The sequence below is a fragment of the Delphinus delphis genome, chromosome 2, assembly GCF_949987515.2.
Source record: "Delphinus delphis chromosome 2, mDelDel1.2, whole genome shotgun sequence".
Taxonomy (NCBI): Eukaryota; Metazoa; Chordata; class Mammalia; order Artiodactyla; family Delphinidae; genus Delphinus; species Delphinus delphis.
This window is the reverse complement of record NC_082684.1, coordinates 60,455,533-60,479,140: the sequence shown is the minus strand read 5'-3', so window position 1 is coordinate 60,479,140 and position 23,608 is coordinate 60,455,533.

Here is a 23,608-nt window from a genome sequence, read left to right as displayed (position 1 = left end):
CTCCATATATATGTGCTAGCATACAGTATTAGTTTTTCTGACTTACTTCACTCTGTATGACAGACTCTGGGTCCATCCATCTCACTACAAATAACTCAAATTTTGTTTCTTTTTATGGCTGAGTAATATTCTATTGTATATATGTGCCACATCTTCTTCATCCATTCATCTGTTGATGGACATTTAGGTTGCTTCCATGCCCTGGCTATTGTAAATAGAGCTGCAATGAATACTGTGGTACATGACTCTTTTTGAATTATAGTTTTCTCGGGGTATATGCCCAGTAGTGGGATTGCTGTGTCGCATGGTAGTTCTATTTGTAGTTTTTAAAGGAACCTCCATACTGTTCTCCATACTGGCTTTATCAATTTACATTCCTACCAACAGTGAAAGAGGGTCCACTTTACTCCACACCCTCTCCAGCATTTATTGTTTGTAGTTTTTTGATGATGGCTATTCTGACTGGTGTGAAATGATACCTCATTGTAGTTTTGATTTGCATTTCTCTTAATGATTAATAATGTTGAGCATTCTTTCATATGTTTCTTGGCAATCTGTATATCTTCTTTGGAGAAATGTCTATTTAGGTCTTCTGCCAATTTTTGGATTGGGTTGTTTGTTTTTGTGATATTGAGCTGCATGAGCTGCTTATAAATTTTAGAGATTAATGCTTTGTCAGTTGCTTCATTTGCAAATATTTTCTCCCATTCTGAGGGTTGTCTTTTCATCTTGTTTATGGTTTCCTTTGCTGTGCAAAAGCTTTTAGGTTTCATTAGGTCCCATTGGTTTATTTTGGTTTTTACTTCCATTTCCCTAGGAGGTGGGTCAAAAAGGATCTTGCTGTGATTTATGTCACAGAGTGTTCTATGTTTTCCTGTAAGAGTTTTATAGTGTCTCCCCTTACATTTAGGTCTCTAATTCATTTTGAGTTTATATTTGTGTCTGGTGTTAGGGAGTGTTCTAATTTCATTCTTTTACATGTAGCTGTCCAGTTTTCCCAGCACCACTTATTGAAGAGGCTGTCTTTTCTCCATTGTATATTCTTGCCTCCTTTATCAAAGATAAGGTGACCATATGTACGGGGGTTTTTCTCTGGGCTTTCTATCCTGTTCCATTGATCTATATTTCTGTTTATGTACCAGTACCATACTGTCTTGATTACTTTAGCTTTGTAGTATAGTCTAAATTCAGGGAGCCTGATTATTTCAGCTCCATTTTTCTTTCTCAAGATTGCTTTGGCTATTCGGGGTCTTTTGTGTTTCCATACAAATTGTGAAATTTTTTGTTATACTTCTGTGAAAAATGCCATTGGTAGTTTGATAGGGATTGCAATGAATCTGTAGATTGCTTTGGATAGTATAGTCATTTTCACAATGTGGATTCTTCCAGACCAAGAACATGGTATATCTCTCCATCTGTTTCTATCATCTTTAATTTCTTCCATCAGTGTCTTATAGTTTTCTGCATACAGATCTTTTGTATCCTTAGATAGGTTTATTCCTAGGTATTTTATTCTTTTTGTTGCAATGGTAAATGAGAGTGTTTCCTTAATTTCTCTTTCAGGTATTTCATCATACGTATATAAGAATGCAAGTGTTTTCTGTGCATTAATTTTGTAGCCTGATACTTTACCAAATTCATTGATTAGCTCTAGTAGTTTTCTGGTAGCATCTTTAGGATTCTCTATGCATAGTATCATCTCCTCTGCAAACAGTGACAGCTTTACTTTTTCTTTTCCGATTTGGATTCCTTTTATTTCTTTTTCTTCTCTGATTGCTGTAGCTAAAACCTCCAAAACAGTGTTGAATAATAGTGGTGAGAGTGGGCAACCTGGTCTTATTCCTGATCTTAGTGGAAATGGTTTCAGTTTTTCACCATTGAAGACGATGTTGGCTGTGGGTTTGTCATATATGGCCTTTATTATGTTGAGGAAAGATCCCTCTATGCCTACTTTTTGGAGGGTTTTTATCATAAATGGGTGTTGAATTTTGTCAAAAGGCTTTTCTGAATCTATTGAGATGATCATATGGTTTTTATTATTCAATTTGTTAATATGGTGTATCACATTGATTTGCATATACCAATGATAACAAGAGCTAAAAACTATACTAAAAATAAAAAACAATCAAACAAAAAAACGGACAGACCGAACCCTAGGACAAATGGTAAAAGCAAAGCTATACAGACAAAATCACATACAGAAGCATACACATACACACTCACAAAAAGAGAAAAAGGAAAAAGTATATATATCATTGCTCCCAAAGTCCACCGCCTCAATTTGGGATGATTCGTATTCAGGTATTCCACAGATGCAGGGTACATCAAGTTGATTGTGGAGATTTAATCCACTGCTCCTGAGGCTGCTCAGAGAGTTTTCCCTTTCTCTTCTTTGTTCGCACAGCTCCCGGGGCTCAGTTTTGGATTTGGCCTTCCGTCATCTTGAAGGTCTCCTCTAAATCTAATTCGTTTTAAAAGCAGAATTATATGCAGTCGAAGAGCTAAGATAAACTCTTTTGGAAATACGTTTTCTATATTATTCTTTGATGTATAGCTCTGATGTGTCACTATGTTGGTTCAGACCTCAATTTTTTTCTTATTGTGACAACTGCAATGGTCTTTTAATTGGCCCTAATGTCTATAAACTCATACCCTTCCCATCTATTTTCCATGCTGTCACCACATTTTTAGATGCAAACCTCAGGATGACACTCTCTGGACCAAAGTGTTTCAATGACACCCCACCACCACTTCTCTCATTACTTGCAAGATAAAGACTCCCAGTTCCACAGCATGTACACAGACCCTTCAAGGCCTGGCTTCTGACCACTTCCTTGGGCTCATTTCCTACCCCTTACCCATTACTACCCATTACTTGCACTTCTCCAGTTGTGACATGCATATCCTATCCCTGTGCTTTTCTTGATGTTGCTTCCTTCACATTGCCCACAGATGAATACCTAGCATTCTTTAATACTTTCTTCGGCATTTTCCCTGATGTCTACACCCCTCCAGATATGAATTGATAGATCCATCTTTGGTGTCCCCATAGTATGAAGCTGTTTGTTGAAATCCTATCCAGTCTTCAAAACCAATTTTAAATGTTGCTTTCTCTGTAAACACAATGACAATACGATTTACCTTCCAAACTGGAATGCTTTTGACAATGGAGGGGCGTCCTGTTAATAGTTACCCCAGGACAATAGATATAAACTAGAACTATCCCAGGCAAACCAGGACATGTGTTTACCTTATCCAGAAAAGCCTTTATGATTAGTAAAACTGGTTATGAGCACTTCTACTTTATACTTCTCTTATGCTACTATGTCCTTGCAATATGTTCGTGCATGTTTGTGTCATTCCTATTACTAAAAATCATACTCTCTTTACAGACAGCAATTATATTTTACTCATCTTTGTATTCTCCACTATACCTGCCACATTGCTTTACATATAAAAAGTATTTAAAATTCTGTTCCCTTAGAATGGTTGATAAGTGCTATCTATGGCAGTGGTGAAGAAACAAAATGTGCTATCTTTTAAATGTTACTACTTGTGGATTTTAGTCTAATTAGCAACATGTTCTCAACTAACCAATCTGTATCAATTGTGTCTTGAAATGCCAGGAATTTACTTCACACACTAGAATCTAAAGAAAAGCTTTTTTCCCGCTGCATTGGGTTTCTGCTATATCACTCTGATGAAGAAGAAATAGATATCTAAATGTTTAATTTTTCCTAAATATTGAAAACCTTAGAGAAAATTATCTCCTGAAACTCTATTGCTTATTTAAAAATAAAATTATGCTTCTACTTGTTTGAGAAGTATTGTTCCATTTGATGTCAATTATATACCAAACTATTGAGACTCAAGAAATAGCTAAATTCTTTGATTTCAAATGGAAACAAGGTTATAAAGATATATCAAAGAGAAATTTTATTCACTGATGATTTCAGAGATGTCACATTCAGTGAACAGACTGCAACTGGTCATTAGCAAATTTTTACCAATATGTTTTTTCTAGAACTTTATAAATTTCTCAAAGAATGTGAATACAATATTGACTGTTAGCATCTCTGATCCAAAATACTGTTTAACATAGTATTTTAAATAGGGTTAGTTTTCTTAATTTTGTACAAAGTGACTGTGAGTCCAGATAGTTAAACACCTTTTGGGGGGAAACCATGAAAACAAACCAACCCTGGACAATACAGTCTTCTGATTAGATTATGTCCCATGAGGAAACTTTTCTCTTGCAGATAGTCAAGTCTATCGTCAATGGACCAGCAATCCAGACTCAAGGAAACATTAGTTCCACAAAGTTAGATCTGGGTTTTGTCAGTGACCACATGCCTGCCCCAGGAAGGAACAATTCCACTTCTTAACCTGTGCCCGTCCTTCAAGTCTTGAATGTCTCACACCGTTTTCTTAGGTTAGAGTTTAATTTGTTCAGCTTAACTGAAAAACTATATAACTAGGTACAACTAAATGATGACTTTCACAGTATGATGGACATTCCAGAGAACTACTGATACTTAAAATTATCATAAAAATCTGTATTTGAGTAGAGCCCACCTAGTACATTTCCCCAGATGAATCCTAACAAACATACCGACTTCCTCCCCTGCAAACTGTAAAACACAATACTTGTGGAATAACATACAAACCACAAACCTATTGCCAGATGTCATCCTCATTCTCATGAAAAGATATCGGATACTGTCCAATAACAGGCAAGTCTGTTTTAATGCATTTATATTCTCTGCCTACGTAAAGGGAATTTATAGAGGCTCATACAAAAACATACCAAAAAAGGTATTTTTACATAGACCAAAAAAAATCAAAACTCAGAGAAACTAGGTAGAAGAATAAGATGAAATCAGAACTCAAGTTAGACACAGAAATGTATACCATATGTTCCTGTATAATTACTGAAGGTGGCCTGTAAATTTGACTCTGAGCTTTCTAGCAGCCAAAGAAAAGAGGAACATGCAATCAGTTAGAAAATTCTTAGAGTCAATATGACAGAAAACTGGCATTTTATCAGGAGAAGCTCAGATTTCTCAATCAGGGGGAAAATCTCCTCATGGGTCCTCTTACACTGTGAGTTATACTAGACTTTATTCTTTTGTCCTCACTTCTAGTTAGTTGGTTAGTTTTTTTTTTTTTTTTTTTTTTTTTGCGATATGCGGGCCTCTCACTGTTGTGGCCTCTCCCATTTGCGGAGCACAGGCTTGGGACGCGCAGGCTCAGCGGCCATGGCTCACGGGCCTAGCCACTCTGCGGCATGTGGGATCTTCCCAGACCGGGGCACGAACCCGCGTCCCCTGCATCGGTAGGCGGACTCTCAACCACTGCGCCACCAGGGAAGCCCAGTTGGTTAGTTTTAATAATGCAATAAGCAGCTATGAATCTACCACTCATAATCACAGCTAGGACCCTGACATTAACCTACAGCAACTCAATGGTCCCAACATAACCTAATACCCAGAATCCTTCTACCAAAGGTAACCATTATCCTAAATCACATGTTACTCATTCTCTGAGTTCCTTTCTATATAAGTGTATTGAATTTATATGTATTCCTAAATTTTTTTTCTTATTTTAGTTGTCTTCGACTTCATAAAAATGGGTATCGGGCTTCCCTGGTGGCGCAGTGGTTGAGAGTCCTCCTGCCGATGCAGGGGACACGGGTTCGTGCTCTGGTCTGGGAAGATCCCACATGCCGCGGAGCGGCTGGGCCGTGAGCCATGGTCGCTGAGCCTGCGCGTCCGGAGCCTGTGCTCCGCAACGGGAGAGGCCACAGCAGTGAGAGGCCCGCATACCGAAAAAAAATAAAAAATAAAAATAAAATAAAATAAGGTATCATTTTATATGCAATTTTTAAGGACTTATTTTCTCATTTAATATTATGTTGCTAAGATTCATTCAGATTAAGGGAAACCTATGAAGACAGTAAAAAGATCAGTGATTACCAGGAGTTTGAGAGGGGATGGATGGATAGGCAGAGAACAGAGGATTTTTAGGACAGTGAAAATACTCTGTGTGATATTTTAATGATGGATATGCATGTGTGAGGGCAGGTGGTATATATGAAATCTCTGTACCTTCCTCTCAATTCTGTTGTGACTCTTAAAGTGCTCTGAAATATAGTCTTTAAAAAGTTTTAAAGCAACCAAAAATAAGATTTAGACATATTAATGTATGTTATTATGTTTGTTTTGATTGCTTTATAACCTGCCATTGTGTGACTATAATACAATTTGTTCATTTACTTTCTCATTAGTGGGTGTTTGGGTTACTTGGGGGGTTTTGCTATTGTGAACATTGGTACTATGAATACTGTGCCCATGTCTACTGTTGAAAATGTACAGAGAGACTTCCCTGGAGGTCCAGTGGTTAAGACTTAGCCTTCCAATGCAAGGGGTGAGGGTTCGATCCCTGGTTGGGGAGCTAAGATCCCACATACCTTGAAGTCAAAAACACCAAAACATAAAACAGAAGCAATATAGTAACAAGTTCATAAAGACTTTAAAAATATGGTCCACATCAAAAAAACCAAAATGTACAGGAGTTTAACTTGGTTATATACCTATGAGTGAGCTGCTGGATCATCAAGTATGGATCATATTTAACAACATCCCCTTACTAAATATAGCCACTTACATATAACTGCTTCATAAAGGGTGAGATATCACATAGTGCATAAAGAGCAGGACATCAACCTGTAAGTCACATAAAGCCATTCACTGCTCTCTGATAATGTGACTTGATCCAAGGGGTAACATTCACCTATAGAAATAAATAGATCACATGTCCCTCCATGAAGATTATTTCTCTAAGTAAGCTTTAGGTGAAAGACTTGAGTAGCAGGGAACTGACTCAAGGTTAACAGTTCTGTCAGGAACCTAAAATGCAGAATGTCTATATGGTTGATTAAGATTAGGAAAAATTATAAGCATTTATTGCTACACAATAATGATGCAGCAGGATACCCATTGTTCGTTGAAGGTTCTCTCTTTTTCCATGTCCTTTAAGTGTTCCTAATGGTATCAACTGGAAAATCTTAGCTGGATGCTAAAGCCTCTTCCACATTTCTCCTTAGAGATTTGACTCTCCCTTTAATAATAAAGTGCTGCTTCCCTGCGCTAGACAGTTAACCAGGCAGAGCCTGTGGATGCAGGCTTAGAGGTCACAGAGAACAAGACTCTCTGAGGAAAGGGATGAAGTTCACTGGCCTAGAGGAGAGTTGGAATTAGGAATCAGAAAAAAGATGGAGGTGTAGGCAGAAGCCAGATCAAGGAGGACCTCTGAGGAGGTATTAATCAGCATCTACTTGATCCAAAGGTAACTGGGAGCATTGACAGGTCCCAGCATAAACTAGTTTGCGTTAACTGTGCCCTTGCGATTTGAATCATGTCCTTGTGTGACCTTGACTTCTTTCACAGGGGCCTGGTATTATTTGCAGTGATATTATCTCTAATCACTTCTAGGTAAGTACAACTCATTAGGTCCTGCCCAGACCTCCTCCTTCCCCAGCTCACCAGTCCCCAGTAAGTGGGAATCAGCAAGAGTGGCACTAGGTATCAAGAGACATCTGACTCTTATCAAAGCATATGATGAAGCTCTGTCATGGGAGAGAGTAGTTAGCATGCAGAGATTACCAGACCTCTTGCTTGAGTTCTTTTTAAAAGTCTTCAGTGGGAATCACTTGATCTTATTAGGCTCAAATCTCAATTATCTCCTAGAGGAGTCTGCAGTTTGCAGGGAATTACCAGAGGTACTCACTGGCTTTTCATTTGAATGTGTTGAAAGTGTACAGCTTAATTGGAGCTGGAAGGGTAAACAACTTGAGAAATCTGTCTTTCCTTTGCATATCCAACCACACACATACACACACAAAACCCACCTTTAAAACCCAAAATGTCACCTCCCACCTCCTCTTTCCTAAACTACATGTACACTAAATAATCAATGAATCCAAGGCAAAGGTAAAGTTCAGCTTAAGCAGAATAAATCCAATGTTCTCCATGTGATGGAGGAAGAGTTGCAGAGTCAAAGGGAAGAATTAGAAAATGAGACAATTTCCCATGTTCTTCTAAGTTTCCATAATGTGACTTTGTTTTATTAGAAGCATTATATGCCTCCAAATAGGTAATAACACAAATGGACAAAATGCAGACTCAATCAAGCATGGTTCCTTTATATTACTCACAATATCCCTTCTCTTAACTTCCATGGTCAATGGAGACAGTCTAGGCTTTTCTGACATTGTACCTCGATCACTACGGGATTCTACTGTAAAAGAAAAAGTTTAACGTTTAAATTAAAAATGTCAAAGAATATAATATTATTTCTTTGTAGGTGGCCAGTGATCTTCCTAAATATGAAAAGGGTTTCCCAAAGTATACAGCAAATATCAGACACAGTGCCAAAGAAAATAAGCAAATGGCTATGTATTCAGGGTGTATACAAAATCGTGATAGCTCCAGAGGAAATTAGGTGGCAGCCTGAATAATAAGACATAAATCTAAGAGAAATATAAGTCTCTGATACACATTTCTATTCCTTTTATATTTCACACAAAAGTTGTATTTGTGAAAAGCTCAGGGAAAAAAGTATAATGATGAACTGAAGAAATTTTCTGCATAATTCATGACCTAAAACACATGTTTGTCTACACTATCTAGAAAATTCAAGTAAACCAGGAGGATTCTTCCTTTTGGTTTAAATGATATGCAGAAGTGCCTCTATACTTCAATCTAAGCAGACTCAGCCTTAATATGAGTGATGCAATAAGATGATGTATCTCCTTAATTGGCAACATAGGAAAAGGTACCTAGTGTACCATCGTCATTCTGAACCATCTTGATTTCACTCCGATGTCCTTGATTGCCCTCACTCCACCTACAATGCTTCCCAGTCCTTGCTTCTATTAAGAGAAAACTCTTCCACATACAGCTTACTGATCTTATAGGTTTTTATTCAACAATTCATGAATCAGAGAGCATGCAATCTAGTGGATAGAAAGGAGCTCCAATGAGCTGTACAAGGTAAGAGATTTCTACTGACCAAAGTGAGCAGCAACGAAGAAGTTATACTTGGCATTTGCTGATTGGCTAGAGCAGGGTTACTTTAGCCAATCAGCAAATGCCAAGCAAAGGGAAGTCTTGGAGCTGGTAACTTGTGCTGAGCAAGCAAGAGCTGATTGGTTGACCTGCGCCTTCCTTTTCTGGGGGAGTCAAGCATAGAAACTTAAGTTTTGGTTTGCCGACATTGGGCTTAGCATGAGCAACTCCATCTTGGACCTAATCTAGTTACTTTAACACCTCCCTTCCTCACCTATCCATCAGTATGTTTGTGTATGATGGGGACTAGGATAGCTACCCTATTATGAGCACTAAGACATGCCTACACTAGTCCTGCTATGCCTCACCTACCTCCTTGGCTCATCTGCAACACTGACATACATTAAATTGCATTCTTATGGGTCACATCAGTGAACTGAGGGAGAATGAAAATAATGCAACTTCCCAGGAAAACCTTGTATTGTAGGAGAATGGAAGAAAGCTAGAGAGGGGAATAAGTGGAAAACAAGAGCTAAGATCATTGTTAGTAGATGCTTGATATGAGTCCTCAAGATGGTAACCTAGAAATGACAACTGTGGCAGAAGACCACACTGTGAAGCCTACCTGAAAGCTATCAAAACAAACTGATATATTTTGCAGTGTAAAATCTCAAGGAGACAACCAATTTTGATATTTTAACATAAACTGATAAAGGTTTCATCCTTATGTGTGTGCACACACATGCATACCCAGAAATACATATTATTTTGTAGTCATTACTGACAGTCAGTTCTTGTGAAAGTACACAGAACACACTTGATTGCATGTTGATGAGACAGTTCTGAAAAATATAATTTTCCTGAGTCTTTTATGAAGAATCCAAAAAGTCTAGGTAACAGTGGCATAGTTAAATGTCTAAAGTCTGAGTTGGTCAGCTCAAATACATCACTGAAGGTACCAATAACATAGCATTGGGAGCTTTTTGGTGCCATTGATGTTTCACAATTTTCAAGAGCTTTAGGTAAGCTTTGTGTCCACTTATTACTCAGTATCTGAAAATCATTTTTAGTCAGGTTAAATAGAGAAGTTAAAAGCATTACCCAGTCAAGTACCCTTTACTTTACATCCTTAATAGCTATTGACTCATAATTGTATACTTCAGTTTATTTCAGAAACTTGACATAAAATTATTTTTATATTTATTGTTATTATACCATAGTATAATAACAGTGCAATCACCAACTATTAACTCATAACTATTACAAGCATTCCCAACATAATTATTAATAAAATAGAATGACATACTGCGATTAGTATTATTGTCAACGTACTGCCATTAGAACAATAATAACACAACCGCTACCGCTATACACCATCTTGAAGGCCCATGTATTCCCTTCCACTCCAAACAACAGTTCTTAACAACATTAATCTCAACACCTGAAATCTAAAATCTAAGCATATATCTTAAGCCTACCCAAGTCATATCAATGGAATAGGTCATATTTTGCAAAATAAATATATGGGTATATGTAAACAATTGCTGAAGTCGCAAGTTTATACTTCTTCATACCCACTAGCAGAGGCTCAAACTTGAATACTGAATGTGTTCACAGTAGATTTCAAGTAGCTACTCCTAAGGACACAAAGAGCTGAAGCACACAGCATTGACTGGAGATTGCCAGACATGGCCAGAGAGGGATGCAGCTGATTACATGGAGCCCACAGTCTCCCATTAGGGTTGTCTTCCGAGCCAGCCCCTATGGACCACACTTTAATTTCATCAAATAAAATGATTTTTCAAGGAATTTGACATTTCATGATACAACAGATACAATCCAAATTGTATACAGGAATGGTAAATTATATGTTACACATAACTGAAATAATTACGGAATAAATTCAAAAGTGGTTCTTATTCTAATACTCTAACTTGAAACTTTAAAAATTCATATACTGTGCTCTCAAGGTCATCCAGGATATATGCTAAATATACAGAGATCCACAGTCACCAATGATCATTCATTTTCCACTTGTTAGCTAAGTAATATATAAGTATATAGGCATAAACAGCATGTGTTTATGTAATGAATATTTATGATTACTTATACACTATTTAAAGTGTTTGGCCATCTAAAGTTCACATTCAAAAGATACTGGTCTTTCTGAACTCAAATATACAGAACACAAGTGTGAAACTAATACTAAACCTCCATGACAAGAAGTTTTTACAATCTCTTCTCATACTTACCAATTCGTAATGGAGAATGATATTCTAGTCATGTTGTGGGTCACCTTGTCCATGTATACTAAAATTCTAATTTGTTCTGGGCCTATGAGCCTATAGACCTAAGAAATGGATGAAATACTTCTTGGTAAAATAATTTCATTTGAAAGATATTATTCTTGCTATGCTCATGAGTGCTTTGAAAGGGGCTATATTTCTGTAGTGGTCATTAGACATGTTAACATATATCCTGTTTTCCTTTATTTAGGGCATGTGATGGCATAGCACTTCCCTGCCACTTTTTTTTTTTAAACATCTTTATTGGAGTATAATTGCTTTACAATGGTGTGTTAGTTTCTGCTTTATAACAAAGTGAATCAGCTCTACATATACATATATCCCCACATCTCTTCCCTCTTGCGTCTCCCTCCCTCCCACCCTCCTACCCCACCCCTCTAGGTGGTCACAAAGCATGGAGCTGATCTCCCTATGCTATGCGGCTGCTTCCCACTAGCTATCGGTTTTACATTTGGTAGTGTGTATATATGTCCATGCCACTCTCTCACTTTGTCCCAGCTTACCCTTCCCCCTCCCCATGTCCTCAAGTCCTTAGTACAGTCATTTTCACAATGTCCAATCCTTCTCTGCCACTTTGAAGTTAGGCGCAGCCAGGTCATTTCCTTTGGCCAATGAAATGTGACTAAAAGTTAACTGCATCTCTCCAGCCTTAAGAAACAGTACATAATTTGCTAAGTTCCTCTTCTCCTGCCTTGGTAAGTATGGAAGCACATAGTGAAATAAGGGCTCCAAGTGACTGCAATGAGTCACTGCAATGACTCACAATAGATAGTTAGCATAAATAAATATTCACCTGAAATACTTTTATGGTGTTAAGCCACTGAGATTTGGCTGCTGCTTGTTACTTCAGCAAACTTAGCCTATTCTGACTTATACAGTTTCTTGATGGTTCCAGAACTTTCTAGAAGTCTACCCACAAAGCAAGTGTAAGCCATTTATTTAAGATTCTTTAAAACAGTATACTACAATAAAATTAATGACAATTTTTAAAACTCCAATAAAAATTTTTAATAAAAAAATTAATTAGCATACACTGGTAAAATCACAAATATGATGTTAGAAAGCTGATAAGTGCAGAGATCAACTTTGGCAATTATTACAGACAATCTCAAACAATAAAGCAACAAGCCTAGTCAACACACTCTGAAATATCCAAGCTTAATATCTCTACCCTAAGAATATACAATAAACCAAATGGCAAATTAGGACACCTTAGGAAGACCATGAAATAGATGAATAATGACTTTTTAAATTTCACTCTGCCTTTACATTCTCCCTCTATAAATTCTTTTTACACAACAATGTCATATAAATCTTTCTAAAGCCAGTACGTCATCTTCCTATTTCAGAAACTATAATATATTCCTATTATTTTTCAATCAAAACCAAACTCTTTGACCCTAGCACTGGAGGCCTCACCAACTCTCTATATATTTCCCACCACAACCCAATACACCTCTGCCATTCTCACCCCACCCTAATCAACTGGTTTCTTCACCCCACATATTATGTTCTTTCCAAGCTCCTCCACCCACCATACAATCTCTAAATTCTTACAATTTAAAGTGTAATTCAGCATTTGATGTAGATGAGTTTCCAGTTAGTATTATGAATATACATGTTATTCTTTTTTACCCATATTAATTAGCTAACCAGCTCTCCAAAGGAAGCAACCTGCCATCCAATGCCCAGCAAGCATTATACATACATAGAAATTTTCTGTTAATTTGATATAACTTTTGACAATAGCTGCAATGAATACAAAATAACAAGGATGCACCAAAGCAAAAAGTAGAAAACCATGTTAAAAGATTTTAAATTATTTAAAAATAACAAGATCTTGTTCATGCCTCTGTAAAGGCAGAGGATATATTTTTTTCAAACAAAAGCTTCCTCTTCTAAATAAAACAGTGGCTTGACTCCCAGAAGAAAGGACCAATATATATCCAGAAAAAAAATTAAAGTAAATGTGTGGATTCGCCCACATGTGAAATCCCAAGCTTTACTGGAAGAAAGAGGAACTTGCTGAGAGAGGACAAGGCAAACTTCTTAGGAACTAGGTAAAACATCAACTGGCACATATTGGTATTAATTGCCAAACAGACCAGAAGCATGAAGAACAGGTGGCTTCACACAATTCTAAGGCACAGCTTTCTGGAGGGACAGGAACAGACCAGCAGCTCACTGAGTTGGGATCACCAGGTTCAGTGACACCCCTTGCTGCAAAGACAAGACAGACCAAAACTCTGGAATGGACTCAGGGCAGGGATGTCCTGTATCTGGCTTTTCAGCTACACAGAAATGAGCCAAGTTCTAATGAATTCATGCACTGAAACCACTGGGTTGTATATTTCCTTTGGGAAGCTACCCAATAAGTTTGCATTTGGAGAAATACTGTATTTTAATATCATTTATACACGACCAAAGAGATATTCCAGACGGCTTTTATCTACTCATATGCTGATAGTTTTATTAAGTGTTAATAAACTATTGAAAATGCATTGTTACAATTAAATGTGTAAAGATAACAGACCCTCCCCCTTGTCTGACTCGAATACATTTGCATAAAGAACTAAGAAAAACTGTACCCTGAAGGACTTTTAAAACTGCAAGCAACTGCATTCCAAATTTTATGGATGGCAAAATGTTTTATTCCAAGGTGATAAATTTCTGATGGATCAAGACTCTTTGATTCACATTTAAGGTCTGAGTCTTTTTCCACAGCCTCACTTTCCCCGCGAAACATTTAATATTCCCACCTTCAAGGCCTTTTGTGATCAACAGTAGCAGAAGTGAACTTTATTTACCACTCTCAACTCCTGAGCAGAATTCTCAGGTGCCCTATTCATGTCCTGGAGGACTAGAGGGACCTCATATGAAGTGGCCTCTCCTATGAAGCCACCTCTGGCACAGAACCAAAGAAAGTATTACAGGGACTTCCCTGGTGGCACAGTGGATAAGAATCCACCTGCCAATGCAGGGGACACGAGTTCGAGCCCTGGTCCAGGAAGATCCCACACGCTGCAAAACAACTAAGCCTATATGCCACAACTACTGAGTCTGCACTCCAGAGCCAGACAGTCACAACTACTGAGCCCACACACCGCAACTACTGAAGGCTGTGCGCCTAGAGCCCGTGCTCCAAAACAAGAGAAGCCACCGCACTGAGAAGCCTGCGCACCACAACAAAGAGTAGCCCCCGCTCACCACAACTAGAGAGATGCCATGTGCAGCAACAAAGACCCAATGCAGCCATAAATTTCTTTCTTTCTTTCTTTATTAAATAAAAGAAAGAAGGAAAGTATTACAGGCAGACTTCAGGACACTGCTGTCTCACAAGTTTTGATTATGTCCAAGGAACAAAATGTTTCTTTCAATATGTGCCTTCACAAAAAAACTGAAATGAAACTTGTCAAATTCTCTGAAATAGATCAATGCAGGGGGATAAGTAGCATTGATAATGCAATGTTTCTGGTCAAAATGTTTATTTAGCTGAACCATTCATGCATTTGCCTTATTTCCCCATTCTTCTTTTTTTTGAATTTTATTTTATTTATTTTTTTATACAGCAGGTTCTTATTAGTCATCAACTTTATACACATCAGTGTATACATGTCAATCCCAATCTCCCAATTTATCACACCACGACCACTCCCCCCCGTCGCTTTCCCCCCTTGGTATCCATAAGTTTGTTCACTACATCTGTGTCTCAATATCTGCCCTGCAAACCAGTTCATCTGTACCATTTTTCTGGTTCCACATATATGTGTTAATATACGATATTTGTTTTTCTCTTCCTGACTTACTTCACTCTGTATGATAGTCTCTAGATCCATCCACATCTCTACAAATGACCCAGTTTTGTTCCTTTTTATGGCTGAGTATTACTCCATTGAATATATGTACCACATCTTCTTTATCCATTTGTCTGTCGATGGGCATTTAGGTTGCTTCCACGACCTGGCTATTGTAAATAGTGCTGCAATGAACATTGGAGTGCATGTGTCTTTTTGAATTATGGTTTTCTCTGGGTATATGCCCAGTAGTGGGATTGCTGGATCATATGGTAATTCAATTTTTAGTTTTTTAAGGAACCTCCATACTGTTCTCATAGTGGCTGTATCAATTTACATTCCCACCAACAGTGCAAGAGGGTTTCCTTTTCTCCACATCCTCTCCACCATTTGTTGTTTCTACATTTTCTGATGATGCCCATTCTAACTGCTGTGAGGTGATACCTCATTGTAGTTTTCATTTGTATTTCTCTAATAATTAGTGATGTTGAGCAGCTTTTCATGTGTTTCTTGGCCATCTGTATGTCTTCTTTGGAGAAATGTCTATTTAGGTCTTCTCCCATTTTTGGATTGAGTTGTTTGTTTTTTTAATATTGAGCTACATGAGCTGTTTATATATTTTGGAGATTAATCCTTTGTCCATTGATTCGTTTGCAAATATATTCTCCCATTTTGAGAGTGGTGTTTTGGTCTTGTTTATGGTTTCCTTTGCTGTGCAAAAGCTTCTAAGTTTCATTAGATCCCATTTGTTTATTTATGTTTTTAATTCCATTACTCTACGAGGTAGGTCAAAAAAGATCTTGCTGTGATTTATGTCAAGGAGTGCTCGTCCTTAGTTTTCCTCTAAGAGTTTTATAGTGTCCAGTCTTACATTTAGGTCTCTAATCCATTTTGAGTTTATTTTTGTGTCTGGTGTTAGGGAGTGTTCTAATTTCATTCTTTTACATGTAGCTGTCCAGTTTTCCCAGCACCACTTATTGAAGAGACTATCTTTTCTCCATTGTATATCCTTGCCTCCTTTGTCATAGATTAGTTGACCATAGGTGCATGGGTTTATCTCTGGGCTTTCTATCTTGTTCCATTGATCTATGTTTCTGTTTTTGTGCAAATACCATATTGTCTTCATCACCGTAGCTTTGTAGAATAGTCTGAAGTCAGGGAGTCTGATTCCTCCAGCTCCATTTTTTTCCCTCAAGACTGCTTTCGCTATTTGGGCTCTTTTGTGTCTCCATACAAATTTGAAGACTTTTTCTTCTAGTTCCATAAGAAACGTCATTGGTAATTTGATAGAGATTGCATTGAATCAGTAGATTGCTTTGGGTAGTACACTCATTTTCACAATATTGATTCTTCCAATCCAAGAACATCGTATATCTCTCCATCTACTGGAATCATCTTTAATTTCTTCAATCAGTGTCTTTTAGTTTTCTGCATACAGGTCTTTTGTCTCCCTAAGTAGATTTATTCCTAGGAATTTTATTCTTTTTGTTACAGTGGTAAAGGGGAGTGTTTCCTTAATTTCTCTTTCAGATTTTTCATCATTAGTGTATAGGACTGCAAGAGATTTTTGTGCATTAATGCTGTATCCTGCAACTTTACCAATTTCATTGATTAGCTCTAGTTGTTTCCTGGTGGCATCTTTAGGATTCTGCATGTATAGTATCATGTGATATGCAAACACTGACAGTTTTACTTCTTCTTTTCCAATTTGTATTCCTTTTATTTCTTTTTCTTCTCTGATTGCCGTGGCTAGGACTTCCAAAACTATGTTGAACAATAGCGGTGAGAGTGGACATCCTTGTCTTGTTCCTGATCTTAGGGGAAATGCCTTCAATTTTTCACCATTGAGAATGATGTTTGCAGTGGGTTTGTCATAAACGGCCTTTATTATGTTGAGGTAGGTTCCATCTATGCCCACTTCTGGAGAGTTTTTATCATAAATGGATGTTGAATTTTGTCAAAAGCTTTTTCTGCATCTATTGAGAGGTCATATGGTTTTTATTCTTCAATTTGTTAATATGGTGTATCACATTGATTGATTTGCGTGTATTGAAGAATCCTTGCATCCTTGGGATAAATCCCACTTGGTCATGGTGTATGATTCTTTTAATGTGTTGTTGGATTCTGTTTGCTAGTATTTTGTTGCGGATTTTTGCATCTATATTCATCAGTGATATTGGTCTGTAATTTTCTTTTTTTGTAGTATATTTTTCTGGTTTTGGTATCAGGGTGATGGTGGCCTCATAGAATAAGTTTGGGAGTGTTCCTTCCTCTGCAATTTTTGAAAGAGTTTGAGAAGGATGGGTGTTAGCTCTTCTCTAAATGTTTGATATAATTCACCTGTGAAACCATCTGGTTGGACTTTTGTTCGTTGGAAGATTTTCAATCACAGTTTCAATTTCATTACTTGTGATTGGTCTGTTCATATTTTCTATTTCTTCCTGGTTCAGTCTTGGGAGGTTATACCTTCCTAAGAATTTGTCCATTTCTTCCAGGTTGTCCATTTTACTGGCATAGAGTTGCTTGTAGTAATCTCTTAGGATGCTTTGTATTTCTGCAGTTACTGTTGTAAATTCTTTTTCATTTCTAATTTTATTGATTTGAGTCCTCTCCCTCTTTTTCTTGATGAGTCTCGCTAATGGTTTACCAATTTTGTTTATCTTCTGAAAGAACCAGCTTTTAGTTTTATTGATCTTTGCTATTGTTTTCTTTGTTTGTATTTCATTTACTTCTGCTCTGATCTTTATGATATCTTTCCTCTTCTAACTTTGGGTTTTGTTTGTTCTTCTTTCTCTAGCTCCTTTAGGTGTAAGGTTAGATTGTTTATTTGAGATTTTTCTTGTTTCTTGAGGTAGGCTTGTATAGCCATAAACTTCCCTCTTAGAACTGCTTTTGCCACATCCCATAGGCTTTGGGTAGTCTTGTTTTCATTGTCATTTGTCTCTAGGGTTTTTTTAAATTTCCTCTTTGATTTCTTCAGTGATCTCTTGGTTATTTAGTAACATATCATTTAGCCTCCATGTGTTTGTGGTTTTTTTACGTTTTTTTCCCCTGTAATTGATTTCTAATCTCATAGCAGTCAGAAAAGATGCTTGATATGATTTCAATTTTCTTAAATTTACTGAGGCTTGATTTGTGAGCCAAGATGTGATCTATCCTGGAGACTGTTCCGTGTGCACTTGAGAAGAAAGTGTAATCTGCTGTTTTTGGATTGAATATCCTATAAATATCAATTAAATCTATCTGGTCTACTGTGTCATTTAAAGCTTGTGTTTGCTTATTAATTTTCTGTCTTGATGATCTGTCCATTGGTGTAAGTCAGGTGTTAAAGTCCCTCACTATTACTGTGTCACTGTCAATTTCCTCTTTTATAGCTGTTAGCAGTTTCTTTATGTATAGAGGTGCTCCTATGTTGGGTGCATATATACTTACAATTGTTTTATCTTCTTCTTGGATTGATCCCTTGATCATTGTGTAGTGTTCTTGTCTCTTGTAACATTCTTCATTTTAAAGTCTATTTTATCTGATATGAGTATTGCTACTCCAGCTTTCTTTTGATTTCCATTTGCATGGAATATCTTTTTCCATCCCCTCACTTTCAGTCCGTATGTGTCTCTAGGTCTGAAATGGGTCTCTTGTAGACAGTATATATATGGGTCTTGTTTTTGTATCCATTCAGCAAGCCTTTGTCTTTTGGTTGAAGCATTTAATCCATTCACGTTTAAGGTAATTATCGATATGTATGTTCCTATTAACATTTTCTTAATTGTTTTGACTTTGTGTTTGTAGGTCCTTTTCTTCTCTTGTGTTTCCCACTCAGAGAATTTCCTTTAGCGTTTGTTGTAGAGCTGGTTTGGTGGTGCTGAATTCTCTTAGCTTTTACTTGTCTGTAAAGCTTTTGATTTCTCCATCGAATCTGAATGAGATTCTTGCTGGGTAGAGTAATCTTGGTTGTAGGTTTTTCCTGTTCATCACTTTAAGTATATCAAGCCACTCCCTTCTGTCTTGTATAGTTTCTGCTGAGGAATCAGCTGTTAACCTTATGGGAGTTCCCTTGTATGTTATTTGTTGTTTTTCCCTTGTTGGTTTAATAATTTTTTTTTGTCTTTAATTTTTGCCAATATGATTACCATGTGTCTGGCATGTTTCTCCTTGGGTTTATCTTGTATGGGACTCTCTGTGCTTCCTGGACTTGGGTGGCTATTTCCTTTCCCATGTTAGGGAAGTTTTCGACTATAATCTCTTCAAATATTTTCTCGGGTCCTTTCTCTCTCTTCTCCTTCTGGGACCCCTATAATGCGAATGTTGTTGCATTTAATGTCCCAGAGGTCTCTTAGGCTGTCTTCATTTCTTTTCATTCTTTTCTCTTTATTCTGTTCTGCAGCAGTGAATTCCACCATTCTGTCTTCCAGGTCATTTATCCGTTCTTCTGCCTCAGTTATTCTGCTATTGATTCCTTCTAGTGTATTTTTCATTTCAATTATTATATTGTTCTTCTCTGTTTGTTCTTTAATTCTTCTTCGTCTTTTTTAAACATTTCTTGCATCTTCTCGATCTTTGCCTCCATTCTTTTTCTGAGGTCCTGGATCATCTTCACTATTATTATTGTGAATTCTTTTTCTGGAAGGTTGCCTATCTCCACTTCATTCAGTTGTTTTTCTGGGGTTTATCTTGTTCCTTCATCTGGTACATAGCCCTCTGCCTTTTCATCTTGTCTATCTTTCTATGAATGTGGTTTTTGTTCCACAGGCTGAAGGACTGTAGTTCTCACTCTTCTATTTTATAAAGATTCTCATCACACCTGCGTTTGCCAAATGAAACTCCATCTTTACTGCCACTCAACAATATGCTTGAAATGTGCAAGGATCCTTTCAGGACAGTCTTAGCCAAGGTTGTTATTGCTGTTGTTAGATCACCTTGGTAATTTATCGTGCAGGCAAACTCATATCTCTGTTAAGCAATTCCATTCCCCCAAGGGGTGCTTTATAATTCATCTATAACTTTACCACTTAGAAGACAAGATAATAATGAAAAGAAACACCAAACAAATCACCAGGCCATCTTATGATTTCCATGTAAGAAGAAAACAATTTTTAAAATGCCATTGTAATGTCTACTCATGCAGAATGAAGGAGAAAAACAAAGCATGGCTCAACTCTAGCAAAACACATAAACACTTTTTTTGACTTTAGGCAAATCATTTGTTCTCTTTATAGGTTTGCTCTTCTGTGAAAAAAATTGACTTTACTAATACATGTGATTATTACAGGAATAAAATAAACTCTGAAATACATAAATATAAACAAGTAAATACATATACATGTATAATATGTACCATATGATACAGTAATCCCACTCCTGGGCATAGATCTGGGGAAAACCATAATTCGAAAAGATACATGCACCCAAATGTTTATTGAAGCATTATTTACAATGACCAAGGCATGGAAGCAACCTAGATGCCCATCAACAGACGAATGGATAAAGAAGATGTGGCATGTATATATACAATGGAATATTACTTAGCCATTAAAAAAAGAATGAAATAATGACATTTGCAGCAACATGGATGGACCCAGAGATTATCTACTAAGTGAAGTAAGTCAGACAGAGACATATAGGATATCACTTATATGTGGAACCTAAAAAAATGATACAAAATGAACTTATTTACAAAACAGAAACAGACTCACAGACTTTGAAAACAAACTTATGGTTACCACAGGGGAAAGGTGGGGGGAGGGATAAATTAGGAGTTTGTGATTAACATATATACACTACTATGTATAAAATAGATAACAAGGACCTACTTTATAGCACAGGGACCTCTATTCAATATTCTGTAATAACCTATATGGGAAAGGAATCTGAAAAAGAATGGATATATGTATATGTATAACTGAATCACTTTGCTGTACCTGAAAATAACACAACATTCTAAATCAACTGTACTCCAATATAAAATAAAAATTTTTAAAAAAACCTATACAGGTATGAGCACAAAGTTTTATGTAAACTAAGGCAGAAACATTTTTAATTTGCCAACAGTTATCAAATGATTTAAAAATATTTAGATTCTTTAACTCAATAATTACACATCAGAAAAACCTATCCTAAGTAAATAATCAGAAGTTATTCAAAAAACTGTGCCTAAGAATGTTTAGTGAAGCCCACTTTTACTTAGAAAAAATAAAAACAACCAAAATGACTATAAGAGTTCATAATATGTAGTTGAAGTTTTCAAAGAAAGTTAGTTACTTGAAAAACAGATGTAATGTTACATTTAAAAGTATGGTACTGGCAAAAAAACAGAAATATAGATCAGTGCAATGGGATAGAAAGCCCAGAGATAAACCCATGCACATATGGTCACCTTATCTTTGATAAAGGAGGCAAGAATATACAGTGGAGGGCTTCCCTGGTGGCACAGTGGTTGGGAGTCCACCTGCCGATACAGGGGACACAGGTTCGTGCCCCAGTCCAGGAAGATCCCACATGCCACGGAGTGGCTAGGCCCGTGAGCCATGGCCACTGAGCCTGCACGTCCGGAGCCTGTGCTCCGCAACAGGAGAGGCCACAAAAGTGAGAGGCCTGCGTAACACAAAAATTAAAAAAACAAGAATATACAGTGGAGAAGAGACAGTGTCTTCAATAAGTGGTGCAGGGAAAACTGGACAGCTACATGTAAAAGAATGAAATTAGAACACTTCCTACCACCAGACACAAAAATAAACTCAAAATGGATTAAAGACCTAAATGTAAGGCCAGACACTATCAAACTCTTAGGGGAAAACACAGGCAGAACACTCTATGACATAAATCACAGCAAGATCCTTTCTGACCCACCTCCTAGAGAAATGGAAATAAAAACAAAAATAAACAAATGGGACCTAATGAAACTTAAAAGCTTTTGCACAGCAAAGGAAACCATAAACAAGACGAAAAGACAACCCTCAGAATGGGAGAAAATATTTGCAAATGAAGCAACTGACAAAGGATTAATCTCCAAAATTTACAAGCAGCTCATACAGTTCAACATCAAAAAATCAAACAACCCAATCCAAAAATGGGCAGAAGACCTAAATAGACATTTCTCCAAAGAAGATACACAGATTGCCAACAGACACATGAAAGAATGCTTAACATCATTAATCATTGGAGAAATGCAAATGAAAACTACAATGAGATATCATCTCATACCAGTCAGAATGGCCCTCACCAAAAAATCTACAAGCAATAAATGCTGGAGAGGATGTGGAGAAAAGGGAACCCTCTTGCACTGTTGGTAGGAATGTAAATTGATAACAGCCACTATGGAGAACAGTATGGAGGTTCCTTAGAAAACTAAAAATAGAACTACCATACAACCCAGCAATCCCACTACTGGGCATATACCCTGAGGAAACCATAATTCAAAAAGAGTCATGTACCAAAATGTTCACTGCAGCTCTATTTAAAATAGCCAGGACATGGAAGCAACCTAAGTGTCCACTGACAGATGAATGGATAAAGAAGATGTGGCACCTATATACAATGGAATATTACTCAGCCATAAAAAGAAACAAAATTGAGTTATTTGTAGTGAGGTGGATGGACCTAGAGTCTGTCATACAGAGTGAAGTAAGTCAGAAAGAGAAAAACAAATACCATATGCTAACACATATATATGGAATCTAAAAAAAAAATAAAATGTTCATGAAGAACCTAGGGGCAAGACGGGAATAAAGACACAGACCTACTAGAGAATGTACTTGAGGATACAGGGAGGGGGAAGGGTAATCTGGGACAAAGTGAGAGAGTGGCATGGACATATATACACTACCAAATGTAAAATAGATAGCTAGTGGGAAGCAGCCACATAGCACAGGGACATCAGCTTGGTGCTTTGTGACCACCTAGAGCAGTGGGATAGGGAGAGTGGGAAGGAGGGAGACGCAAGAGGGAAGAGATATGGGGACATATGTATACGTATAACTGATTCACTTTGTTATAAAGTAGAAACTAACACACCATTGTAAAGCAATTATACTCCAATAAAGATGTTAAAAAAAAAAGGATGCAAGATTATACATACAGTAGGATCTCAATTTTGGAACACATACGTACATATATAATGCACAAACAAAAAACTGGAAGAAAATATATGGCTACACTAATCATTTTTATTTCTGGATGATTTTTATTTTCTTGTCTATACTTTTATCTTTTTAAATGTTCTAAAAACTATGTATTTTTTTTTTAATTTTTGAAAAGAGAGAAACAAATGTTATTTTGACAGAAATCCTTACCTAAAATAATAAAAGAAAATTTAAGCAATGTTAATATCTTATCATTTAAATATGTTACAAAAGAGCATACCAGGCTGTCTACCTGGGGTGCCCCCACTCTGCTTTCAATTACTCAGTTTAAGCCTCTCTTTTAGGAAGCACTGCATGATCAC